Below are 25,596 nucleotides of genomic sequence, written 5' to 3' on the forward strand. Positions count from 1 at the left end.
ACAACTGTACACATTTGTGTTTGCTTCAACAGGATTTTCCTGTAGTTTAAATATTAGTCCACTAACAGGTAGATTATTTTTAACCAACACCAAAAAAAAAAAGTTCCTACACACCAGTAGAATTATAACCAGAGTAAAAGTTACCAATATAGTTAACATTATATTGCAATTATCCCTTTTGTGATTATATTGTATGTGTAATTATAACACTGTACAACACACTAGTCTCTCAACATTCCTATTAGCTGCCTGTGAGCTAGATATTACTGCAGTCTCCATGCTTTACACCTCCAATAAAAAGCCATTAATGGATTCAATCCGACAGATGAAAAGTAAATCACATACCTACACACACACACACACACACCGAGAGAGAGAGAGAGAGAGAGAGAGAGAGAGAGAGAGAGAGAGACGTGTGGTGTGAGTCACAACTGCATGACAACATGACAGATAGCCTTGGGTGTTTGAATGCATGCAAATTTTAAACCTTTACTGCAACAGTCCATCAAACACAAGTGTCCTCACTCACACACGCGTATGAGAGAGAGAGAGAGAGAGGGCAAAATAAACAAACAAACAAACAGGATTGTCTGACGAGTTGCTGACGTGACGCATACAGATGTGGTTAAAACGAAGCTCTCCTTGTGCTTTCGCAAAAGCATTCCACACATGTCCAAACAAACCTGTTCTCTGAGAGAGAGAGAGAGAGAGAGAGAGAGAGAGAGAGAGAGAGAGAGAGAGAGAGAGAGAGAGCAACTGTGAAGGAAAGAGAAAATGAGGTGTGAATGAGAGAGAGACACAGAAAGAAAGATAAATAAATATACAGAGGAAGACAAAAAAAAGGAGAGAGAGAGAGAGAGAGAGAGAGAGAGAGAGAGAGAGAGAGAGAGAGAGAGAGGGGACATTTTCCAGTCTTTACTAAGTCCCTTCCTAGCTGAGCTTCTAAAACACAGACAGATGGAGGAATGAGGAGAAGAATTGATACACAAACTTAAAGTTAAGGAATGGCGAGTTATCTGAACAAAGGGATAGTGATGGAGTGACGAATTGAAAAAATGGCTGCTCAGAGTGATGGAGAGTCAAACATGAGAATAAATGAAATGAATGTGTGTGTGGTTGGGGATGGCAGGATGAAGAGTATGAGGAAGAGAAGGAGAAAGAGGAGGAGATGGGCTGTGAGTGGTGTGAGAGGAAACTGACAGAGCAGCCTGTGGACTGACAGCAGTTTAAAGCCATGTTTTTGGGCTGTCAGCCCACTAGACAGCCAACATTCGTCTTCATCATTATACCAGTCCTCCTCGTTCTCCCAGTACAGCCATCTCCAGCACACACACAGATGGAGAAGAACAATGTTGGCATGTGGATGGTCTGAGAGTGGCCTCATCTCACATCCTGTGTTCAGAACAATTTAGAATGTGGCCGTTTGTACGCTGATCCTGGCTCAGTCCTGATTCTGGAGTAGCTCCTTAACTCCAACTCCCAGGTCCCAAAATTGTTAAAGACGTGACATTTCTCATGATCGTGTGATTTAAACAGTTTGCTGTTCCTGTTATTAATAAAACAAACTGTTCGATTTGGTTAAATACCAAACTATTACCAAGCTGTTAAATATGATTTTAAAAAGACATTTGACAGGTTTAACGTCATATCTTAAAGCTCAGGTTTCTGGTCTCTCGAGTTTTCGCTGCTGCTTCTGACAGAATGGAAACACGACTGTTTAAGAACTCGGTTTAATAAGACTGGAAACTTGAGAGCTTGTGGAAGAAATGTCCACTTCCCTCCTCCAAGACCAGCTCCATTTCCTATTTCCCAGGAAGCCCAGCAGGATACAAAAAAAATAAAAAATGAGGACAGTAAGAATGTATTGCTCCACCCTCTCCCTGTTACTACTTCCTCCATTCAACATGCTGAGGATGTAAGAATTCCCAGTGTTTTCTTGCTTCATAAAGCCTGGAGATTTTCCAAACGTCTGCTGAAAGCTGCCCAAACCAGAAGTGAACTTACTTACCCCATGAGATGAATGAAGGAACAGAGAGAAGTAGGAGAGTACATTCTTCACGATACCTCTCTTCATTTCTTATTCTTTGTTCCCTCGAGTGTCTGTGCGTCCGGTGTAGTTCCCACTCTTCCTTTCCTTTTCGCGCGTGGGCAGAGACGGGCTGCCAAAGGCTTTGGCGCCACGCAGGCATGATGTCAGGCGGCCAGCTGGTGAGAAGGGTGATGTGCACTGGCACGTAACGGTGCGCACGTGCGTGCACATGCACCCTCTTATTCCCTCTCCAAAAGCGTGCTTCACAGATGCTCTTTATAGTCAAACACTTCACATGAAAAACACGCACACGTTCACAAAAGGAGTATCAGCAGAAGTCATCAGGAGACACAGAGGATATGTTCAGACATGGCCGGGCCTAAATCGTATATAAACCGGAGCAAAGCGAGTGTGCAGGTTTGTAGGCCAGCAGAAATTATTAGCCAACTGCTTCTTTCCAATAATTGCCACTTTAAAGGCACAGCAGTGTTCACAATTTAAAATAAAAAAAAAAAACACACAGTGAAGTCCAGCAAAACTGGTTAAGCCCTGGCCCATTTAGCAAGCTGGCTGTATGCACGCGCACACACACACTCTTCTTGGCACACTGGTGAAGTGACACAACCTGCTCCTGGCATGGAGAGAACACGCTGGCGCAGCTGGACCTTTCCACAACCCAGAGAGGTTGGCATGTGATTCATTAGCACGCGCACACACACACACACACACACAGGGGTGAGGGGTGAGGAAATTAAAGGAGAAATCTGCCTTGTTAGCAAATGGGAATATTTGAGCTAAGAGGATTAACAGGAGAATCTGAAGTTCTGGTGTGGAAGACAATCGTTTATACAAGAGCAAAACTATCTACCTTAAAACTTTGAGCTTGTAACTGTTCCTAAAATCCCAAAGTTCAACGACAAGATGCTAAGCTTGGCTAGACCAGGGTTGTCTGGTCAGGAGTGAAAGACTATAGGTTTGGAAACCTGAGGAACCTGATCTAGATCTACTCAGTCCCAGGGATCCAGTGAGGTGAAAGAGAAGAATTCACTACAATATACAGAATATTCAAGCTTGAATCCAAACACCACCAGAGACTTGTCCAGGACAACAAAATTAGCCTTGTGCTCTGGGTGGGAAAGATAAAGATGAATCAACCTCTCTCTCAATATCAATATGTCTGTCTCTCTCGCTCTTGTATGCGGAAGAGGGCAGAAGTGGGCGTCCACTCTCCTCCGTTTGATGGGAATTGGTCAAGAAAACACCCATAACCAAATATGTACAACAGACATTTCTAAATGCTATAGTTCCAGTATTTCTCCAGTTCTTATGACTATTTTTACTGCTCACATCATGAATTTAACTAATCAGCAACTTTTTCTGGTGCTTTTTCTGGTGCTGAAAAATGAAAGTTTCCATAGCAAAACTACAAAAAAAAAAACAAACCCAACATCATTGTGGTTCCAACACGGTCATTCGGTTTGGTTTTTTCTAATTAAAAAAACTTGGATGTTGCTGTTGTTCCTGAACAAGTTCCTGATTATGTCCTATTCACACTTTAGAACCAAATCAGAACATGTCTTCAGCATACATGTAACTACAGTGGTACTTCTGAACAGTTTATATACAAATACTGATATAACAAAACGTTTGTGATCTTGTGTTTGGGGTTGTAGCGTCGAACGGACACTTTCCAGAAAATAGATTCGTTCCACTGTCCAAATTTCAACTTCGGTCTGCTAATTTTCTTCTCACTATTTGCGTATGAATTCTTGTTCATCTGTCTGCCCTCTCGAGTTCCACGATACAGAATAAAAATTCATTTGTTAAATATGAGACAGAGATTAAAATCATCCACCCATATTAAAACAAATACAACAGGTCTGTGTTTGCTTTTGTGTAAAGTTGTGTAACAACTGTTGCGCCTGAAGCTTGTCTTGATTCAGTTTTGTTGATTATTGATTCGCTTCCATGAGTCGTTATATCGGGCCGCAAACCTGTTCGTATTTAACGTACGTCGCAAATTTGTCCGTTCGTTGTCGATGAGCAACATGTAACCAAAAACATATACTTTAATTTGCCGCAAATAGGTTTTGCCAAGGTGACCAGGACGATTTTATTTATTTTATTTGTAGTTGCCCGGCAACGACCATAAGAATGTGAAGCTTCATGGTGGCGTGACACGTGTTCATGATATAACTATAACGCACACACATTGTTCTAAACCACACCACCACCACGAAACGGGATCTGGCTGTCAGTAGAAGCATTTTTAATAAGCAGATATTAGCTTGCATGGATGACAGGTGGTCTTTTCTGAATCAAAAAACTGGAAACGCCGATGAAGCCGAGCACAATAATGTTATGTGCAGAGCTGCCAAACAGATACATGCTGTGCCATCATGGTTAAACATGCTGAGAGAAAATGAAGATGCTTATCAGATTGAAATCATATCCTTCACTCGCAGCGCAAGGACAGAAAAATCAAATCTCAGATCATCTAAAACATTCGCCAACGACTGGAGGAGTTTTTGCTGAGGGAGTAAAAACACGAACACACACTTTTTCCAGTGTCGCGTGTCATTTCTTTTAATCTGTATTAACTAGTGAACTAGCGAACATAAGCAACCGCTTTTTAGCCGGGTCGATGCTGCTAAAAAAATGGAACTGAACAGCAGCCTGAAGCTTTTAATTGCCTGCTGTCTAGAAATTTAGGGCTTGTCCACACAAAGACTTTTTGAATAATATGAAGACAGTCTTTATTGTCAAAGATACATACAAACGTCCAGCTGGCAAAAGCCTGCTAATGTGCTTAGAAACATCACCTATGCTTCAATGTTACTATTAGACAAATATAACTATTTACAAAAAGGTGCACCGAATATCGATGCTCATACGATATAAAGTGAGGTGAAACACTATAAAGTATACATTCCAGCCAAGCGTCTCACAGCCTTCACACTCGCCAATTAACAAACTATCAGAACTTGAAGCTTTGTGTGCAGCTTTGCAAAGCTCTGCCCTGGCAGAACAGATGTGTGCACCACAATGTATGCCAGGTAGCTCATTTATCAAAGAATCATTTAACATTAATGACTTTCTTACAGCTCTGAAAGCACATCGATGCCAAAAAAAAATGAACACAGTAATGTTACACATTAAGGTACTGTACTGCTACTATTAAGAGCTTTTTAGTCATGGACAAATGGGCTTATATTAATGTGTTAAACATGACATTTTCTTCTTGAAACAGACTTCTAGAAAACACTAAACATGTACATGTATACTTACTCTCTGTCACATCAAACTCAGTACATTATTCTTTCAACTCCATAATAACTGACATTAAACAGTCAATGCTCTATATGCTGATAACGCCTGTTGTCTCTTTGACCCTGAAGTCATATCTTTGCATGAATGCCAGCCTCGAAAAAAACCTCTACAGGCCCAAGTCAGCCTTTACGAACGTAATTTCTGTTCTTCCAGCAGAAATTGGTTCATTTTAACGTGACTACCTGAAACCGACCTCCAAGTATGCACATTACAAGCAGGACCAGATAAGTGAGCTTCTCTAATTGGTTTCTTCCATGTGTGCAGGTTTAATTGAGCTTAACAAAACATGCCTTTCGTCATTCTGAAGGAGAAGAACTAATATCTCTTAGTTGTTGTTGGGTCGAATTACCCACTGTAAACAAATGATACAAACAAGGAAAATCTAGTGATTAAAGCTCTGGTTTGAGCTGTTAAAAGGTCCAACGGCAGGCAGAGGGCTAATATAGCTCTCCTTCCCGCAAGTTAATTATAATGGCCCTTAATTAGCAGCTGTAACGAAGCTGAATGCTGGCCACAACCTAAACACAAACACCTTAATGGGAGTGATGTAGTTAATCAAAGAGCGTGGAAGTAAACGAGGCTAGCGTTACACGGAAACTGCACGCAATTAGCACACACACCGTGCAGCCTCCTACCATGCCTATACAACACACACACACAGGTCCATTAGTTGAGGATATAGTGAGCTAGAAGTCAGTTGCAGTGATTAAACCTGTGTCCTTTGAGAAAGAGGCAAAGAAACAGAGGGAGTGTGTGTGTGTGCGCGTGTGTGTATTTGACAGTAATGAATGGATGCAGGAGAGAGGGTGAGGCCTTGGAAATGACCTGCAGACAGAAACAGTCTGCACTGTCCATAGGGTGCTCAACCCCACTGGCGAATGGTCCCCACACACACACATACAATTCCCTCCCCACACTGGCACATGCTGCCTCTTCATTCTAAATATTTAACAGATTATACATTCAAATAGAAAGTCTGGCATGCGCGTTTTTTATTATTACGAATGAAACCATCTTCCTAATCTCCTAACCTCACCTCAGAAAAACCACTGCTAAAAATCCTGCCTTCTCTTCTTCAAAAACTTTGCATGTTTGTTTGTCTAAAACTCAACCATGTGCTATGGGTTGCTTTAGCCAGAAAATTAGATCTTCAATTAGCTCATCAATAATAAACATTTTTCAAAAGCCTGACAGTGTACAAAACACTAATGATTATTAAACATATACCATACTTTTCTAGTCATCTTTAAACATCATGCAACACAACTTGCAAAAGCGAGCACTTCACCTCTGCGAGCACTGAGACATGTGTAATTCTTTGCACCGGGAGCTACAGTTTTCCAGTGCATTTCAGGACACTTTTAGCTCACTGATACACTCTGTTCACTCATTGCAGCTGGCCTCACACACTATTAAAAGATACTGTTTAAACAAAGTACATAAACATAATTCTCAGCATGAGGATTTCATTGCTAGGAGCATGACTGCAACCAATAAATACCACCTCTAAATAAAATATTCCTTAATACCCTGGATGTAGGTGACTTTTCAGGATCATTACATGGGAGTACCAAAAATATATATATATACATACACCTGTATAAAATTGTCTAATTGTCAATTAGCTTTAAAATCACAAGCACTGTTCCTCGACAGAATCCTGCTTGTATGCAATTATGTGAATGAATGAGTGCGTGTTGTTTTGGTTACTTTACCTCGAATGACCCCGGGGTCTCACAATCACCGACTCCTCCACATCTGAAGCAACTTCCAGTAGATTCCCTTTTATCGTGTGCGTGTATGGATGTGGAGTAAACCAGTGCCTGAAGTGATGTGTGAAGGAACAAAGGTCCAGGGAATCAGGTCAAAAGTAAGTGTAACTTCTCGGTCATAGACAAACCTGTGGAAGAGAGAAATACAGTAAGGCCAACTTTCTTTTCTAATGATATGGTGTTCTAAAGGAACAACCAACTAACTTTTATAGAAGATTTCTGTCAGATATATTACATTACATACACTGTTATGTCGAAAACATGAATAGGACCTCATATTCCATGTTCTCAAGGTTTGCTTATATGGACAGGGAAAACAAAAGTACCAGACAACCTTGCATGGCCAACATAACCAACAAACAGAATCACAACTATACAGAAATACTCACACAGGTAAAACAAACAAAAACAAATGATGTTTCACCAATTATAATGCTGAAATATGAAATACACAAAAACAGAACATCAACACAAAGCAAGAAGAGGCTGTACTAAAATGACAGTACAGGTTAGTTCATTTAATATCATAAGACTTGGAGAGAAAAAAATTGTCAAAACACATTAAGGGTTTACACAAGCTGCATACAAAGTCCAGTCCACAGAGTGTTTTGTAACCATGTACACAAGACCCACAGACCTACAGGGCCAACATGCAATGTGCCCGTGGCCAAAGGAACCCCAAAACCGTCAGGATGTGTGCCAAGGCAAATTGAAGAAAAACCCTGGAGAACTATCTACTTTTGAACCCATTTAACATATTCCACCACATGCTAATCTCCAAAACCAAAAGCTATGGCAGCAATTATATGACTCAGTTTGTGGATAGATGCAGTGGGTATTCTATTCAACAACAACTCACGAACCAGAAAGGCACTCACTCCTTTGGCTTTGCTCCTTTGGCTCTACTTAAAAAAATAATCTTGCGTAATATGATAAGGAAGAACTGGAAGAACACCTGTCATTTCCATGTGCATTTCCATACTTTACTATTTTTGTTTTGTTTTTCACATGCTTCAAAATAAAAAAAATAAATCAACGTTGATTTGATTCAAATATTATAAAGTGTGTGTATATATCACTGCAAAAAATGATTACTGGTTTTCAGTTGGAACAAAAAATTAATGGTTTATTACCAGGTGCCTATTTTGTTATTCAAATCATGACAAACAGGGAATACAGCAATGCAACAAACATGTTCAAGCATGGATGTGAAGTTATACCATAACAAAGAAACCAGGAATAGCTCTAACGTAACACAATAACAATATAGATAGTGTGTTCTTTAAAATATATGACTATGTTTACAGCAGGACAAACTACTGCATAAAACAATACTGCAGTATTGCAAAATAATGAATTTTACCAGTGTGAGCTTAAATCTTTAGCACAAAATAAGCAGATTTATTTTAAAACAGGTGTTTTGCTTACTGATTCTGGTGGCAATTTGATGGTTGATGCTATATTTTCTTTTTTCCTAGGAAATAGTTAGCAGTTACAATAGGAGAACCAAAATTCATTCATTTCACATCATCAGGTTTCTAAAATTAAATCAATCAATCAATCAATCAAGGCAAGCAAACATAGCAAAGTTGCACCGGAGACTTGGCTCAGCTAGTTAAAGATCTACGAGATGACAAACGATGGCATTACCATAACACCTAAAGCTTTGGATCCCAAACCGTTTAAGCTGAATTGGCCAGGAATAAAGTACTAAAGCCCTGCTGCACTCCTCTCTTCACATGGCTGTCCACCAGCATCGTTGGTAAAAGGTTAACCAAAATAAACCAACATATCAAGAAAGCGAACTTTTTTTTTAACAATAAAAAAAAATTCGAAAGCCTGCGATCATTTCAACTATAAAGATTAAAATGCAGTAGTAGTTGCCATTTTACACACATAAAGACATGATGTTATGATAACATAATCCCTGAGTTACTTCTGTAAACCAAGTCTCTGTATTGGGGTAAAATAAACTAATAATTCTGTCAGAATTCTGCATAAAATGTCTAATGAAGAAGTATTGAAGTAAAAAAAAAAAAAAAAAAGCTAAATGCTAAACATGAGGTGATGTTTATCCTCACAGGAAAAACATTAAACATCTTGCTCTTGTTCCATAATGACCAGAGGTTGTGAATACATCAGTATCTGAGGTGATGTACTAAAAACTAGAGCTTTATTATAACAAAAATGGAATAAATCCACCAAATTCTTGGTTTCTTTTCCAATCAGTAAAGCATCATTAAAGAAGACACAGGCTCAAACTACACAATCTTTTATCGTGTTGAGTTTATTAAAGTGACTATTTCGTTTCTCGTACGACTAAAAATGATTCACGATGCGTACGTTTGACAGAAATACATAAAATATATAGATTGTGAGATGTAGAGTTAGCATTAGCATGCCAATGCGCTCGAGACGAGGGGCCACGCGCAACAAAACACCGTTTGTTTTGTAGGCTAGGCTAAGTCAACACTCAAGTCAAAGCAGGCGTCCTTCTTCGTGTAGGAAAAATATCTATAACTGTTTAGTTATTGGAACTAAATGTGGAAAATGTTGCTATGAAGGATTATAGTGATGTGAAGGTTATAACGAAGAGAGGTAAATAAATCCAGAAACGGCCTCAGACTTCCTTTTTCAGACCTGAATGGATCTCCAAACGGGACAAAAAAGACTTGAGGTGAAAAAAAATGAGGAAAAGTGAGTCGTTTTAATACAAAGAAAGCTTCTTTTGTGAAATAAACGACTTTAGTTAGCGTTATTTCATTGAGGATTATCGATATGGACGTTTCTGAAGTAGTGTAAAGAAGCTAAAACGGCGTTAAGGTTGCTTTTAGCATCTCGGGTTAAAATGGTACTTTGAAAAGAAGGAAGAGGAAAAAAAACAAATAAAAAAAAGGTATGAAGGGTTGAACTAAGTACAGAGCAAACTTAGGATACTTCTATCCATGTTTTTTGTACGTTCAGGATGTTGTAAATCTCGTCATTTCTGTCTTTTAGGGTTTCTAAAATGTTGAATGGGAGCGAAGCCAAAACGTGTTGGAGAAGAAAGTTAGGACGGTTTCAAAAAGGCATCGAAAGCAAAAAAAAAAAAAAAAAACCGAGCCTTACCATGTTATATCATACCGAGACAGACTCTCGTACTACTCCAGACAAAAGTCTTTCGGTTCTTCAGGTGCCATTAAAAATGGGATCAAAAACCAACACGGTGCTGAGTCGCTCCTCTGCTAATCCCATTCTCTGTTAAAAGGTAAAGTATTCCACAAGCCACAGCTCCCCCTCCAACAATTATAATCCTCGAGGTAAGTCGCCCATTTTCCCCCAAAAAGAAACAGACAAGAAAACCATCGACAAACAAAGAGCAGAGCAAAAAAAAAAAAAGTAAATAATAAAAAAATCCAGAAGAATAAGCGACGAGTCAGAGCAAAACAAATCTCAGCTCCTAAATGGAAAGCCAAGTGGAGGCTACATAGCTGCTCCAAGTCTCCAAAACTTGTGCAGCCTTCTCTCTTCTCTTCTCTTCTCTTTTTTTCCCTCTCTTGCTCTCTTTCGCTCTCAAAGAAGTTGTTCCTGTTTCGCCAAGGCTGGGGGAGGGGTGTAGCTGAACAGCAGGCTCTTACTAACCCAGGCGAGAGCACAAAAAAGCCCAGCTACAACCTCAGCAGGGATATTTCTCTCTCCGTGTGTGTGTGTGTGAGAGAGAGAGTGTGAGTGTGTGACTGTGTGTGGAAATGGCGACGATCATGAAATACAAAGCTGTTAAACGATCACGATTTAACTCGGGCTTTTTATTTATTTATTTTATTTTTAATCCGTTTCTGTAAACGCACTCGCACCAGAAATAGATGATCTCAAGACTGTGACGTCAGAATGGACCAAATACTCAAACATTGCAGCACTGTTGCATTACATTAAACAACACACACACACACACACACACAGCAGATAATTGTTTATTCTGCAGCGGGGATCCTTGTGAACTGGTGGTAGGGATATGTATAGGCTATGAAGCCCGTGTGTGTGTGTGTGTGTGTGTGTGTGTGTGTGTGTGTGTGTGTGTGTGTGTGTGTGTGTTGAAGAGAATTGACTCGATCTGTGCAAATCTTCTTGCGCAATTTGAACCGAAAATGAAGGCACTCCTCCAAAATTCCTAACGCTCCAAGACCAATTCCCTTCAAACCCTTCACCCTGGACTGTTAGGTAATGTTGTTAACACGTCTAAATTAAAAAAAAAAGCTGATCTGTTTTACAACGTGGAGACACAGAAACAGCACGTTATCACGTCCCTGCACCGGAAATCTGCTTCCTATAACCGACTATCTTTTTTTCTTCTTCCTGCAAATCACCGATACACAGTCTACCTATGAGGTCCTCACTTAAAAAAAAGATTTTATAAACAGTTCACAGCACTAACTTAGCTTTATTTAAGCAGGAAAGTCCCCCTGACGTGAGCTGGCTCCCCCCCCGCACACCTCCTGAATGGTTCAGTCCACACTGTACGTAGTGATTCTGGGTCAAGTCTACACACACAAATCGATAGCTTGCATGACATCGATATATCCCTACAATTATTGCACATTTCGTCACTAATTTACATATAACGCATTGTATGTCGTCTTGGAAGAGTTTTCAGTTTTGTGCACCCAGACAGGACAATAATGGTATGACTTTCTCACCAAAACAAACCAGTACATGTTGCTTTGTACCATTAGATGCTGTGTCTCTATTTACTAATTCATCCCATCTCCTAGGCACCTATTTTATGAAAAAGGTCTAATGAATATGCACAAATAAATCCCTAATACTCTTGTGGTACTATACTACTCTCAGTTTGGTTGCATAATGATAATGCAATATTTTCTTGAATGAGAAAAGGCTAATAAAATCTTTTTATTCCATGGCTATGCCTTTTTTTTAGTCATAGGTAATTCCTATGCATCCCTATTGCAGCTCATGCTTCATTGGTTAGGTTAGCACCTACTGCATGAGAGTGGTATGTGCATCCTTCAAAACAGTTTAAGGCACCACCTCTTTTCAGAATGCTATCCATATGACAGCTCATGTGCATGGGGTAACTAACTGCTCTTCCCTTACTCATGAACTCCCAGATGCTTAGCCAAAGTGATTAGCTAAAGTTGTTTTAATGCCCCTACACATACACATACCAACCTGAGCCAATTGGTTTCCTTCTGATTCCTGGCCAAGAATGATGACAATGTATTATAAGCTTCATAAACCCTTCTCTCTGCCTCTTTTCCTGGTAAGTACCTGGCCACATCTATTAGAATCATTTAATAAGTTGGCAGTTCAGTGGGGAAAGTTTGTGAAAACCGTACACTTTTCTTAGCCAGATACGTGTGCTAGAAAAAAGTGTCACAACACAATCAATCCTAGAATCCTATTCCCTGTTTCATCTCAGCTGTCCTAAAATGTTCAAGCTTCCCGAAACTCACTAAAAATACTTTAATTATTTCATACTATCTGCAAGCTTTTGCTTGGTTCGAAACAAAACAAAGTGTTCAGTACAAATCCTTCCAGCATCTTTGCTCATGCCGAGCCCGTAGCACATTTTCTCACCCTCTCTTCTCGCTGCTGGCGGGGAATTAAAAGTCTTTTTCTTTGTCGTGATGCCTGATGGATTAATGTAGTTCTGCAGTCATTTGTGTTCATTTGAGCTTTGTCGAACCATTGATGTCGCACAGTGAACCACGAAAGCTTTGGGAACAATACATAAGAAAGCCAGAAGTTCAGGCAAAATTAAGTTATTTAGATGTCTTAAAAGATATTTAGCCAGCAAATATCTGGTAGGCAATCTTTAAAGTCGAAGAAGTGTTGACTGATAATATTGGGATCTTTGCTAATGCCCTGGCATTACAGGTTAGATCAGTCACAAAAATAGATATCAGTCACGTAGCATGTCATGCAAATTAGCTAATGTTTTCCCGACCTATTTATATTCAGCTGTGCTGGTTTGGCCAGGTGAGAGAATGAAAAAGTACCCAAAACAACAGTAAACGTTCATAATTTGATGAGATTATACAGTACATAGAGCATCAGTGCTCATCGGGATTGGCTTTTAACTGAAAATCATTTTAGTCTTTTATTAGCATCACTTGCCTTCCAGACAGATGTAGTCTACTAGTACTACATGTAACAAAATTGACTTTTTAGAATATAAAGGTCTGTTAAGTTATATAGGCTTGTTGAGAAACAAATCATATTGCACCTTGTGTTTCATCAGAACAGAGATTGTACAGGACTACGTTTGTGGGATGTGCTCTGAATCCCTTGTGATCCTGACTAGCAGGATGAGTGATTACTGAAAGTTATTAGGTAATCGTGTTAGTACAGAAGGTTCTATCCAGGTTAAAATGAACGGAAGGCAAAACCTTATAATACTAAAGTCACAAACTGTCTCTCTGTATATCCCACATAACCAATATTGTCTGTAATTAGTTGTTTGCAGTGTCAGTCAAATGATCCTTTCTGTGATAGTAGGCAGTTGTTAGCCACACTACTTCCAGACTGTAGTGATATCTAGACGATCGCATTCAAGACTGTGAATGTGTCCTTGCTTCAGACGAAGTGTCAGCAGACTGTTCAGGGAAGATGACCATCTAACACCTGGTCTTGCTCTCCTGACCTTTAACCTCACCTAAGCACTTATGGGATCACTTGCTATTGGTTAGTTACTTCTTCACTTTGTTGTGAAAGGAGACTCACTAGCTGACTCACAGCAAAACATTCACTCTGCTTTAACCGAATGAGTGCTTGGAATTGTTGTCCAATTATTGATTTGTATTTTTTTAAGCTGGGGTTTCTACCCAACAACAGTTCTGTTTTTATAGATATATTACATTACTGCACATCGCATCACATAATGCTAACATTGTCCTAAACCTCTGAGATGAATTTATAAGGAAACACATCACAAGAGGCTAAACAATCCAGAGTCAAAAATTCCATAAATAAAAAAAAATACAGAGCAAAACACAACAGACGCAAGGTGTTTACTTATTTAAACAACACGATATCTCTGGCTAGAAATAGCACACAGTAGGAAGCTTGGAAATAGCAAACACATTTCTTCTTATTTTGCAAACAATAAAATGTTAACTGAATGGTCTGCGTGTTTGTGTTTGAGGGTGTGTATATGTGCGTGCACGGAGGTGACAATGTCTGCTGCTCATTCTGTGGAATAGTAAACGTGCAGGATGTGGAAAGCTCATGGGATTAACTGCATTTGTTTGCAATCGAATCCTGAACATGAACCCTAACACTACATCTTCCCAAGAGACAGAGAGGGAGAGCAGACAGAAGAGGGAAAAAAAGCTATAAACAACTACAACCTCAGCATCTCTCTTTCTCCATCTGAGAGTGTGCACTATTCCCCAAGACGTTTTCCTGCAATTGCTCTCACTGCTTTTACCAACGCAAAATCCCCCAGAAATGGATATAGGCCATCCATTTACTCTTTCTCCCAACATCTAATAAAAATAAAAATGCTCCCTTGTTGAAAGGAATGAAAACACCTGTTGATACTCAACATTGTGAATCCATCTGAAGATCAGTAACTGGAGCTTTTCTTTAAAATGATCTTGGATGCTTGTATGTCTTTGTCGATTAAGGCTTTCTGGGAAAATTATTCCATGCAACAGCTTGTCTGTCTATAAGGGTGTTGCTCTGGATCACAAAGTTTCTTTTCAGTGAAGATCAGAGACTAGGTTTTTGTGCCCTTTGTTTCAGGCAAACTGAAGTTAGATCAATAAATAAATTCTTAGATCTAGAGTAGAAGTACATCTTAGCACTCAAGGACACAGATTTTGTTGTTTTACTAGCCTCCGGATCCCAGTGAGTGATGTTCAGGTAGAACAGGTACTGTAGAAAGATGAGGGTCAGTTCATGCTCTTATCTGTAGAGGTTTAATGTCCATTAAGTATGTCGATCAAATCGTTAAACAAAGCTGCAAATGACCCTTTTGTCTGAGTATACATGAGTATATTTTGTGTTGTTGGGAAGAAGATGAGATGATGATAAGATGGACAATTAAACTCATGCACTTTCAGTAACCACTTTATGCTGGTTACGGCCCTGGTGGATTCCAAGCCAGGAATACTGGGTTTGAGGCAGAAATTTATCCTGAATGGGATACCAGTTCATCACATGACACCATGCATACACATACACATGCTCATGTACACCTAGGGGCAATTTATTTTAGCCAATCCACCTCCTTACCTTTCTGAGAGGTGGGAGAAAACGGACATGGAGAACAAGCACGCAGTCACTAAATCAAGTTGTGTTGCCAATATGGAGACTTTGGGGCAAGATTTGGCAACTTTTTCCATCCTTTTAGCCCATATCAAGAACTTTTCTTCCATTATATTAATTCCTGTTCCTGTAAATTATGGTTCATAGATGAACATGAAGATTTTGACAGGAAAAGAACTCCATTAATGAAAGTTACCAGTAGACTGACATTATCACGTTCGAAAGTTTATCAAAACATGGAAAATCTGCAGTTCCTATTCTCCCTCTGCATAAATATGGTTATAAATAAAATATAAACAATTAAAAAATCTCACCCAGAATCCTCCAGTTCTAAACAGTACTGTTCTGTAACCTTCTCTTCTCAGCACACCCCTCCTCAGTACTTTGCCGTTAAGTGCTCGGATACTCTCCCTGCCTACCGGGGTCAAATATCAATTACAAACTCGTCCGCTGAACGAAATGCACTGATAAATTGAAAAGATATCAATTAGCTTGTCATCAGCAAGCCTCCTAATAACAATCAATTTAACCAGGCTCCATAATTTATTCAGTGCATCAAAGCTATGAATTAAACACACAAAAAAGGAATCAATACAAATTACTGTATAATTGCTGTTTACAAAATTAAATCATACATTCACTTAACCTGAGTGTGTGAATTGTGGTTGGCTCGCAATTGAACATATTAAATATTAATTTGAGCAACCGTGAACCACATGTGTGTGATGGGTTTCTAGCTTTCTTGTTTTAATATCTCTCCCAATAAGGGAACATTTTATACAGTGCATTCAGTGCCTGACTTAGGTTTTGGGTTGGGGATATTCTTGCTCTATTTTTTTTCTGTCGGTGCAGTTCTATCTGCCTGAACAGGACACAAAATCTTACAAGTCGACACAAACGTCACAGCAAAACAAACTCACTCCCTGGACCGCTCTCTTCCTTTTAATTAATTTCCTACAATTTTGGCAGGGTGCATAGCTCAGTTGTTCCATCCATCTTTCCTCTCACTCTGACTCTTTCTGCTTCGCTCCATTCTGCTGGACACTCTGTCATTGTAATAGAAAACATTTCTCTCTCTCTCTCTCTCTCTCTCTCTCTCTCTCTCTCTCTCTCTCTCTCTCTCTCTCTCTCTCTAGTACACACACAGTTGAATAAATACTGAATGCACCCTTTTAAAGAAGGATTCAGGAACATTACTACACCACCGGATACTAAACACTGTCACAAGACCATACAAACTCTACACGACGTCGACATAGCAATGAGTAAATTATGCACAGACCCTACTCACAACATTCATCCACCTACAACATGACACCTTGACATACATTATACACAAACACTATTCCAGACCTACAACGTTCATGCTTGTCTTCTTCTCCAAAGATGAACTAAGTCACAAGTCAATTGACAGCGTGCAGCATTCCAACATGTCCTCACCACCCTCCGAGCCCTGTTCCTGAGACACAAGATATTATCTTACATCCTACACCATAGAGAAATGGATGTATGTGAAGTCCTTCAGTAGTAGTTTAGGACCAGACCACCATGCTGGTGTTTATATGGGGGGTTTGCAGATGTCAGACACCGAACTTGGGGTTGTTGTGTGCGTTTTTTTGTTGTTAGCTATGGTGGTGGATTCTTGGCATGACATCCACCTGCATGCTACCTTTATACCACATTAAAGATGCAGGTGTCCATTCTGTCATCTATCTTTCAGTGCCCAAGACACAAAGGCAGACACGCAGACACGAGTAAAGCCTAGACTTTTTGATGAGCATCACACACATTTAATATATAATGAATGTCATTTTTCAACCATTTATGGTGCATGGCACCTGACTAAAAAATGGTCCTTAATCAACAGTAAATGTAATCCAGACCTGAGTGAGAGGAAAGATTATTTGAACATAATTTATCTCTTATCTCAATGCATTCCAGCTCCAATAAAGACAACCACGAAAACCCCCAAAAAACACCACAAAATATAATCATCCTCAATAGGAACAACATTTATTTTTAAAATCTTACTTACAGGTTAATATTTTCTATCATGTCATTCAGAATAATGTTTTTTTTTTTTATTAACAACACATCTCATGTGATTTCATGCAGAGTATCATCATAAATTTACACTTACTGTAAACATTTCTCAACATAAAACTTCCTTATATTAAAGACAAGGGATGAGACTAAGGATGGGCATGTCTATGCACTTTTTTTTAAATTGCTAAATGTGCAACTATTTGATATTTATTGCTGTTTTCACAGTAATAGAGAACAAATTCCATATCCAGGTACGTCTATGTCTAATATTAGTATTATTTTATTTTACAATGCATACAGCCTGTGTAAAAAGACTGATATATTTTGCTTGGATTGCAAGAACGCAAATGTTTGCAGCAAAATGATTTTTTGATTTTTTCCATTCTTGATTATTTCCCTCATTTCTGAGCCATCCACCAGGCATAGCCTGAGAAATGTATTAAGTGCAACTAGTGGATTATAAAAGGAAACTATGACAATTTCAGTGTTTTCTGTATAATCGCCATACATTATTAGGAAAAAAAAACCTTTCATTCACACCATTAATTTAATTAGCTAATCATGTAGCAGGATTTACAAATCAAGAGCTCCAGATAATGCTCACATTAAACATCAGCATTGGGGAAAATGTCGTGGCTTTCAGAAACTGCTAATGGGTTTCATGCAAAACAAAGTCTCTAAAGTTGACTGGAAAACTAGAAAATGGTAGAAAATAAAACAAACGCAAAAAGCATCCATTGAGCAGCAATTCTGTTGGTGGAAACCACTTACTGATGAGAGAGGTCAGAGGAGAATGGCTAGACTTGTTTAAACTGACAGAAAGGTTACAATAACTCAAATAACCACTGCTTACATCCACGGTGAGCAGAAAAGAATCTCAGAATACACAACATGGCAAACCTTAAAACAGATGGGCTACACTAGAAGAAGATCACATCGGGTTCCACTCCTTTCAACCTCAATGAAACTGGACAGCAAACTTCTTAGGCTTCTTTTATATTATAGGTCATTTTTGAGACTCTTCCATAAAATATTTTACTTCAAGAAACCACCACAAAATGATGCTACCTCAAACTAAAGGGTTCCTATAAACGTACTAACATAACATGGGCATAAGTGTTACTCAGTAGAAGTAACTCAGGATTTTCATACTGAATCTTATGGTCCGATGCACTATAAACTGGAAACTTTCACCAATTTTAGTTTTTTTTTTCTTTTTCCTGTATTCAGGTTATTGTGTTGTGTAGTGAACCCCCCAGTGCAGATTTCTAGACACGTTCATTCATTAATAACTAAATATGTCCCATCACAAACCACAGAAAGAAACAAAACCAGAGGGACTCGGTGAGAATTTTGAGATACAAATGACCAATAACTTACTGACTTTTATAGGATATATAAGGATTTACCATATAATCTTTCTCGAGGAAGCAAAATCCAGAATTGTTTCCATGATGCACAATCACACAACCGTTTAACAGCAAACAAAAAAAAGTCTTTTTTGTCTTTAACAGACATTAAGTTCCTCTGAGCTTCAACACGTAATTCCATTTTGTTCCATTGCTTTAATCAGACCACATGCTTGACTGAGCTCAGTACCACCTATTACCAATAAGAGGTAGAAGGAAATGCTGGCTGGACATAACATTATAGGTTACATTAATACAGAAATTATAAACGTATGCCTTCCTTGCGCCAAGAATCCACTGGGGTGATTTTCTTTAAAAGACTGAAGGACTGTAGGGAATCTAATTTGGAGCCCTGTAGCGGAACGAATGTCACACGACTCTCAATTACATTTCGAAGTGCTGAATGTCACAGCGCTGAATGTAAGTGTTTGCTGAATTGATCATATGGCTCAATAACTGAGGCCTTGATGCTCCAGTATTCTCCTAATTAGTGGTGTACATGGTAGTTTTGTTGAAATGTCGTTCTGGTGCCTGCTTATTTCCTTCATCTTATCTTTGGACTCACACCTGTCTACACGATAGCTTCAGAAAGAACATACATGTTTAGGTTTCTACTATTTAAATCTACTATTGATTGTACTGCCATAAAACAACAGTGGTTTATGTCAATGACAAAGTAACGAAAAGATTTAATGTGACTGTTGGGCCCAGAGTTAGATCAACATGTACAAGTTTTTTATAATCAAGCTCAACTTTAAAATCTCCCAGTCAGCATTAGTGCCAGACTATCACTGGGTCATCATGCCATCTGAGCCAACCCATGCAGGAAGCTGCACACTGGTGTGGCATCAGTGCTTATTTTAATATAAGGGTATGGCAAAAATAGTCCCAGTACTAATACCCCTCTGCCTCCTTTGGTATCAGTGTAGTAATACTGTAATATTATTTAAACCGACTGTTATCAATATCCTGTAGACTAACTTTCCTTATAAATAAAATAAACAGGTATCCTGCCCAGTAAAAGAGGACAAATCGACAGGACCATTATAGCCCATGCTCTATGACAATGGGATTCATGGAAGAGCGAAGAGTTATATGAAATTCTGTTCAGAGTTTCCCAAAAGCTATATTGAAGACACACATAACAGGTAGATTTGGTTAGATGAGACTTCTAGGTACAACAGTGTTAGAGTGGTTATAGTGGGCAGAAGTCCAACACTCTTTATCACCCGGAGAACACCGTCTCCACAGTGAAGCATGATGGTGGTAGCAATTTAACATTGGCCTCTTGTTTGCAGCTTTGACAAATTGCCTCTTTACCAGGTATCTGGCATTTGGTAACCCAGTTCTCCCTCCTCTAGACTATGTTAAAACCAAACCCTGGTTGTTATTTTTTAAAAATCTCAAGATATTCCAGTCAGTATTTCTGCCAGTCATTGTGCTAACCAAGGTAACTGCACGAGAAGTGGCATATTCGAGAGGCATCAGGCCTCGATCTACAGTAAATAATGTGCAAGGGGGTGACAAAAATAGTCCTCTTTCTTAGATCCCTCTATTTCTTTTGGATCAGCTGATATGCTATGTGAATTAAGGCATCTAATGTCAATAGCCATCAGACTGACTGTCTTACACATAAATTCTAGACTTTTAATGTACAGTAAAACATCCAGATTTGGGTGCAGAATCCCGGTGGTTCGTCTTAAATATTTGATTATACCTGTACTATGTCTCATTAAGTCGAGTGTTACATTCAATATCTTGCTAACTCGCCACAGCTTTCTTCGCTGTGAATTAGGATTGAAATGTTCTTCGGAAATATCAAAGTGATTTAAGATTTTATTCGTCGTCGTCCGTCCCCCCCATCCCCCAATTACTGTGTAGTATTAATAGAGGACAAAATGTGATGATTAAACTAAATGGTCATTTTTATCTACGGTTATTTAAAAGATTCAGCCAAAATTTCCACATTGTGTGCCAGTGAAGGCAAATCAGACAGCAGAAAGAGAATTAGGGTGGACCATGAAAAAGGCGGAAGGAAACATACTGCATGCTCAGTGAAAAAAAAATGCAAAGGAAGTGCTAGTCTGTAGAGTTTCATTTTTTAGAGACTGACCAACTAGCAAGGTATCCTGTGGAAAAGAGGCAGGTAGCAAAGAGAAACAGGGACTGAGGGAAATAAAGAGCTCCTCCCCACTTCACTGAAAGAGTCTGCTCTCTGCTAGGCCCCACGACCCGCTTGGAACACAGCCAGAAGCCACAGCACCACCAAGAAACTTGCTAACACACACACATTTACACACAGGCTCGCGCTAACATAGTAAATGCACAGCGAATAGACACATGCTCTCATAGTCACCCCTCCTCCTCTGGCTCCACCGTCTCCACTGACACAAGGTCCCACTTAAAACCACACATTTATAAACTTGCTCACACACATGCACACACTTGTGCTCTCTCTCTCTCTCTCTCTCTCTCTCTCTCTCTCTCTCTCTCTCTCTCTCTCTCTCTCTCTCTCTCTCTCTCTCTTGACTTTGTGCCAGCACTCTGTCCCCCTGATAAAGAAGCTTTTGAATATCAATGAGGTTTATTTTCTCCCTTCTCTCCCGCAACCTTTATGGAGCGACTAGCTACACTTGGCTTTTAAGAAAAAAAAAGAGGGGGGGGGGGGTGTTGGGTTGTAGGGAGAGGTGTGTGGGGTGGGGTGGGGTGGGGGGGGGGTAATTAGGAAATCAATACCTTTCTCCAAACCCTCTTCAGCTATGCACACCAGTATTGACATGGTGTATGCCTTTCCTCCCCCTCACACACACACACACACACACACACACACACACACACACACACACACACACACACACACACACACACACCTACATGATTAAACAAAGACACAGCTATGAGTACACACACATGCTATGCAGGAACTGTGATGAGGGGGATGAAATGTCATTAGTGGTTTCAGTTGCTGTGTGTGGAGTAGACTCTTTAGTATCTAAAATACAAAATACAGATGGCCGTGATTCTCTCTCTCTCTCTCTCTCTCTTACACACACACACACACACACACTCTGCAGAAGTATTGGTATGTCGATAAACGAGAGCTACATAGCATTCTCAATAACGTTATGATAAATCTGTCCTCCAGATTTACAAAGAAAGTTGCATAATTAAGTAATCTTTCCACAAAATCATTAAAATTTTCAGTTAAATAGTTTCAAATGTCTCGTACCGCCGTGTTTATGTGATTTAATTGTACACCACATACAATTTTTAGGAAAATGTTCAGGCCATGAGAGCTTATAATCTTTATTAGCACACTGCGGTCACTGATTACTATTGTTCAGGAAACACGTTAGACGGCTGGCTAATATTTCTGATTGGAGAAAATGATCGGTGATGGCATTTACTAATAATGGGGTATTTCGGCAACATCTTCTAATGACTATAATGTTTACAGAAAAGACTGTATAAATGCTTTGGCCTTATCCTTTAGTGAACTACTAAAATAATAATTAATGCCATCTGAAGAGTGATGACACATGTCAAAACCAGTGAATGTGAGAAACGTATAGGTGTGTGTGTGTGTGTGTGTGTGTGGGTGTGTTTGTGTGTAAGTGCTGGCAGTGCACTCGCAGCCCTACTCGCTGTTGTGACAGTGTCATGAGGCAACAAGATTTCCATATGCAAATGAGATGTAAACAGAGTGGCAGGGAGCTGCAAGTGTGACTACGGGAGGGTGGGGCTAGCATCACCATGGATACAGGTCAGCCAATGAGTGCTGGGGATGGCAGCGTGTCTGGAGGTGAAGGGCCGGGAGACCTCTGTAAATGTATGTAAGCGCTCAAGTGACCTGGTGCAACCCTGTTTATGGACTGCACTGACATGATTGTGATTTAGTGCTTATTTAGAGCTTGCAAAGGAGTTGATTGTCTGCCTGTGCCCTCTCAGTCACATGTTCTTTTTCGCTCTCTCTCTCCCCCAAGCACTCACACACACACACACACACACACACACACACATAGCTTGACCAGGCCCGCATAATTAAACATCCTGAGCATAGCCAGGGAAATGAGGTCGAAGGTTAATGCTTACAAGCTTCCTGTGGCCTTGAGCTGGAAAAGTGTGCAGTGTGTCATCTGGATAGGTAGAAGTTGCCTCTTATAATAACAAGAGGCCACTGTTGTAGATTACAATATGTGTGTTTTTTAATTGTCATTGGTTTGCATATAGGTTTCATAGACAGGATCCGAGACACAATGGCTATTTTTCAAAGCAGTGGTATCGTGAAGTGGTGTATGAAAAACCTCAGTGTGAATGATTCTTACCACACCAACAGCTAACAGACCAACCATGGCATAAAAATAAAATCCAATAAAAAGTCTAAATATTATATAGAGTCTATCTTTACTGGTGAGGTGGGAAAGTTATTTTTGTTTTGACATTTAACCTCCATATTATATCTACTATACTGTGTTGGCTAGCAAAAAATTATGAGTTTACAACCTAAAAGCTACAGATAAACACCTCATCAAGTCATGCGACCTTTCCAGCATCTCGTCGTAGTTTCAGTAGTCTGTAGTGGGCTATTTCATTCATTCATTCATTCATTCATTCATTCATTTATTTTCTACCGCTTATCCGAACTTCTCGGGTCACTTGGAGCCTGTGCCTATCTCAGGCGTCATCGGGCATCAAGGCAGGATACACCCTGGACAGAGTGCCAACCCATCGCAGCGCACACACACACACACTCACATTCACTCACACACTCACACACTACAGACAATTTTCCAGAGATGCCAATCAACCTACCATGCATGTCTTTGAACCGGGGGAGGAAACCGGAAACCGGGCTATTTCTTTATTTCATAATATACTGTTCAGTGTAATAGACCATATATATATGGGTGTATATCAGTATACAGCCATAGACACATTACATCTAGAAATGTTGGTTAGAATGTTCTTTTTGTAGCAATTAAAAAGGTTCTGGCTAATTTTTTAATTCATGTTTTAACTGTATTACTCAATGTTTGGAAATTTGGATGAACCTACATTCAAATTCAAACTTTATTGGTCACAAACACAATCATACACGGTTGGATGTACAGTGAAATGCTTTTTACGTCTCTGTTCTAAAAAATAAAAAATATTATCAAATAGAATAGGGTCTAAGGGGGGATTAAAAATGTAAATAGAATGCAATAAGATAAAATGAAAATAAAATGAGCTATAAATAAAAATGAAGGTCTCATTCTTAGACCTGTTAAAAAACAAATACTGATAAAGCTTCTATTCTAGATACATTTCAGGTATCTGTTTTTGAGGTGTTTTCTGCAACCTAAAAGCTGCAGATAAACATCTCATCAAGTCATGTGACCTTTCCAGCATCTCGTCGTAGTTTCAGTAGTCTGTAGTGGGCTATTTCTTTACTTCATAATATACTGTTCGGTGTAATAGACCGTATATATGGGTGTATATCGGTATACAGCCATAGACACATTACATCTAGAAATATTGGTTAGAATGTTCTTTTTTTTTTTTTTTTTAAAGTATTTGTAGCAATTAAAAAGGCTCATTTTTTAATTCATGTTCTACCAAATTCCAGAGCAACCACCAAATATTCTGAGAAATATCTAGGCTTATCCAGTGCCTCTAGAGAACAAATGTCATTACTTGTATCTTCCTTGTCAATTAGAAAGACAGTTGCCAAACATGCACATCTGAGCGGAAGAGGGCAGATCGCAGGTTTATCCTAGTTTGTTACACTGCTGTGTGAAGCAGAATGAGCAGCACTTTATATATCTCAGTTTTTTGCCTACATTGGTAGTTGTACTTATGGGAATGGGGAGGGAACTGCCATGAAGAAAAAGTGAGAATGTGTCATGATACAAAGTTTTAAATTGTGAGCCACAATTTTAGTTAGCCAGTTATCTAGTCAGATATTCAGTCTAACAAGTTTGCATATAAACTGAATATTCAATGGAAAATACTGTTTTATTCTAAACAGCATCAGTATCACTGTAAATCATGGTATTAAAATACAGCTTCATGGAGATAATATGCTCATTTAATGCTTAAATATATGCTTATACGGTTAACCATATATGATTTGTGGAGCACACTGTGGAGAACAACGAAGCCTGTGTAAGTGTAATCTTATCTGCAAACACAGGTTTAATCGACTTATCACAGTTTGGCTTCTTGTAGTTCTTCATTCATTTGTAAACTATACATGGGTTTCAAGTGACCAGAAATGTTTGAATTGCCCAAGAAACAGGCACTCATACAACACACTACATATGAAAGAGGGTCTGGAAATGTACGAGGAGGTAACATATCCAGAGCATTACTCGTATAGATTGTCAGTAAGTCTAATTTTATCCATATGCTGTTTCTTGGCATCCGTCTTTAGTTTACTGAGATACAACTACTTCTCCTTCCCTTTTGACCAAGCAATGTCTGAAAAACAACAATAACACAGCAACAATAACACTTTTAAGCTCCCACAGTGTGTGAATGTGGTTGAAGCACGATAGCAAAATGCTGGAATGATCCCATAATGCAGTGTGACGTGACGTTGTTTTCCAAGCCCCCAAGCTTTATAAAGTGGTTAGTGTTGGTCCTTCTACAAAAATCTGTGAATTGTGATGATGTAAATTTGCTAACAAAATGGCTGCTCAGAAGTACCTCAGAGGTGTAAAAGCAGGGTTCGTCACTGAGCTTCTAAATGGACTGACTG

The 25,596-nt window shown here is 39.2% G+C and overlaps 1 protein-coding gene across 4 annotated transcripts in view; it reads right to left on the minus strand.

Annotated features, from left to right (window-relative positions):
* Positions 1-25,596, minus strand: part of bcl9 (BCL9 transcription coactivator) — a 93,949-nt gene that overhangs the window by 29,598 nt on the left and 38,755 nt on the right. For 3 of the 4 annotated variants that reach the window (XM_027156613.2, XM_027156614.2, XM_027156610.2), the window contains exons 1-2: positions 10,240-10,866; positions 7,075-7,259 (exon numbers count right to left, since the gene is read on the minus strand). The gene's annotated coding sequence lies outside the window, so the exon portion shown is untranslated. Of the gene's footprint in view, positions 1-7,074; positions 7,260-10,239; positions 10,867-25,596 lie in introns of those variants that run through there. The other variant, XM_027156611.2, reaches the window with a different exon arrangement.

This window comes from Tachysurus fulvidraco, chromosome 18, assembly GCF_022655615.1.
Source record: "Tachysurus fulvidraco isolate hzauxx_2018 chromosome 18, HZAU_PFXX_2.0, whole genome shotgun sequence".
NCBI classification, from domain to species: Eukaryota; Metazoa; Chordata; class Actinopteri; order Siluriformes; family Bagridae; genus Tachysurus; species Tachysurus fulvidraco.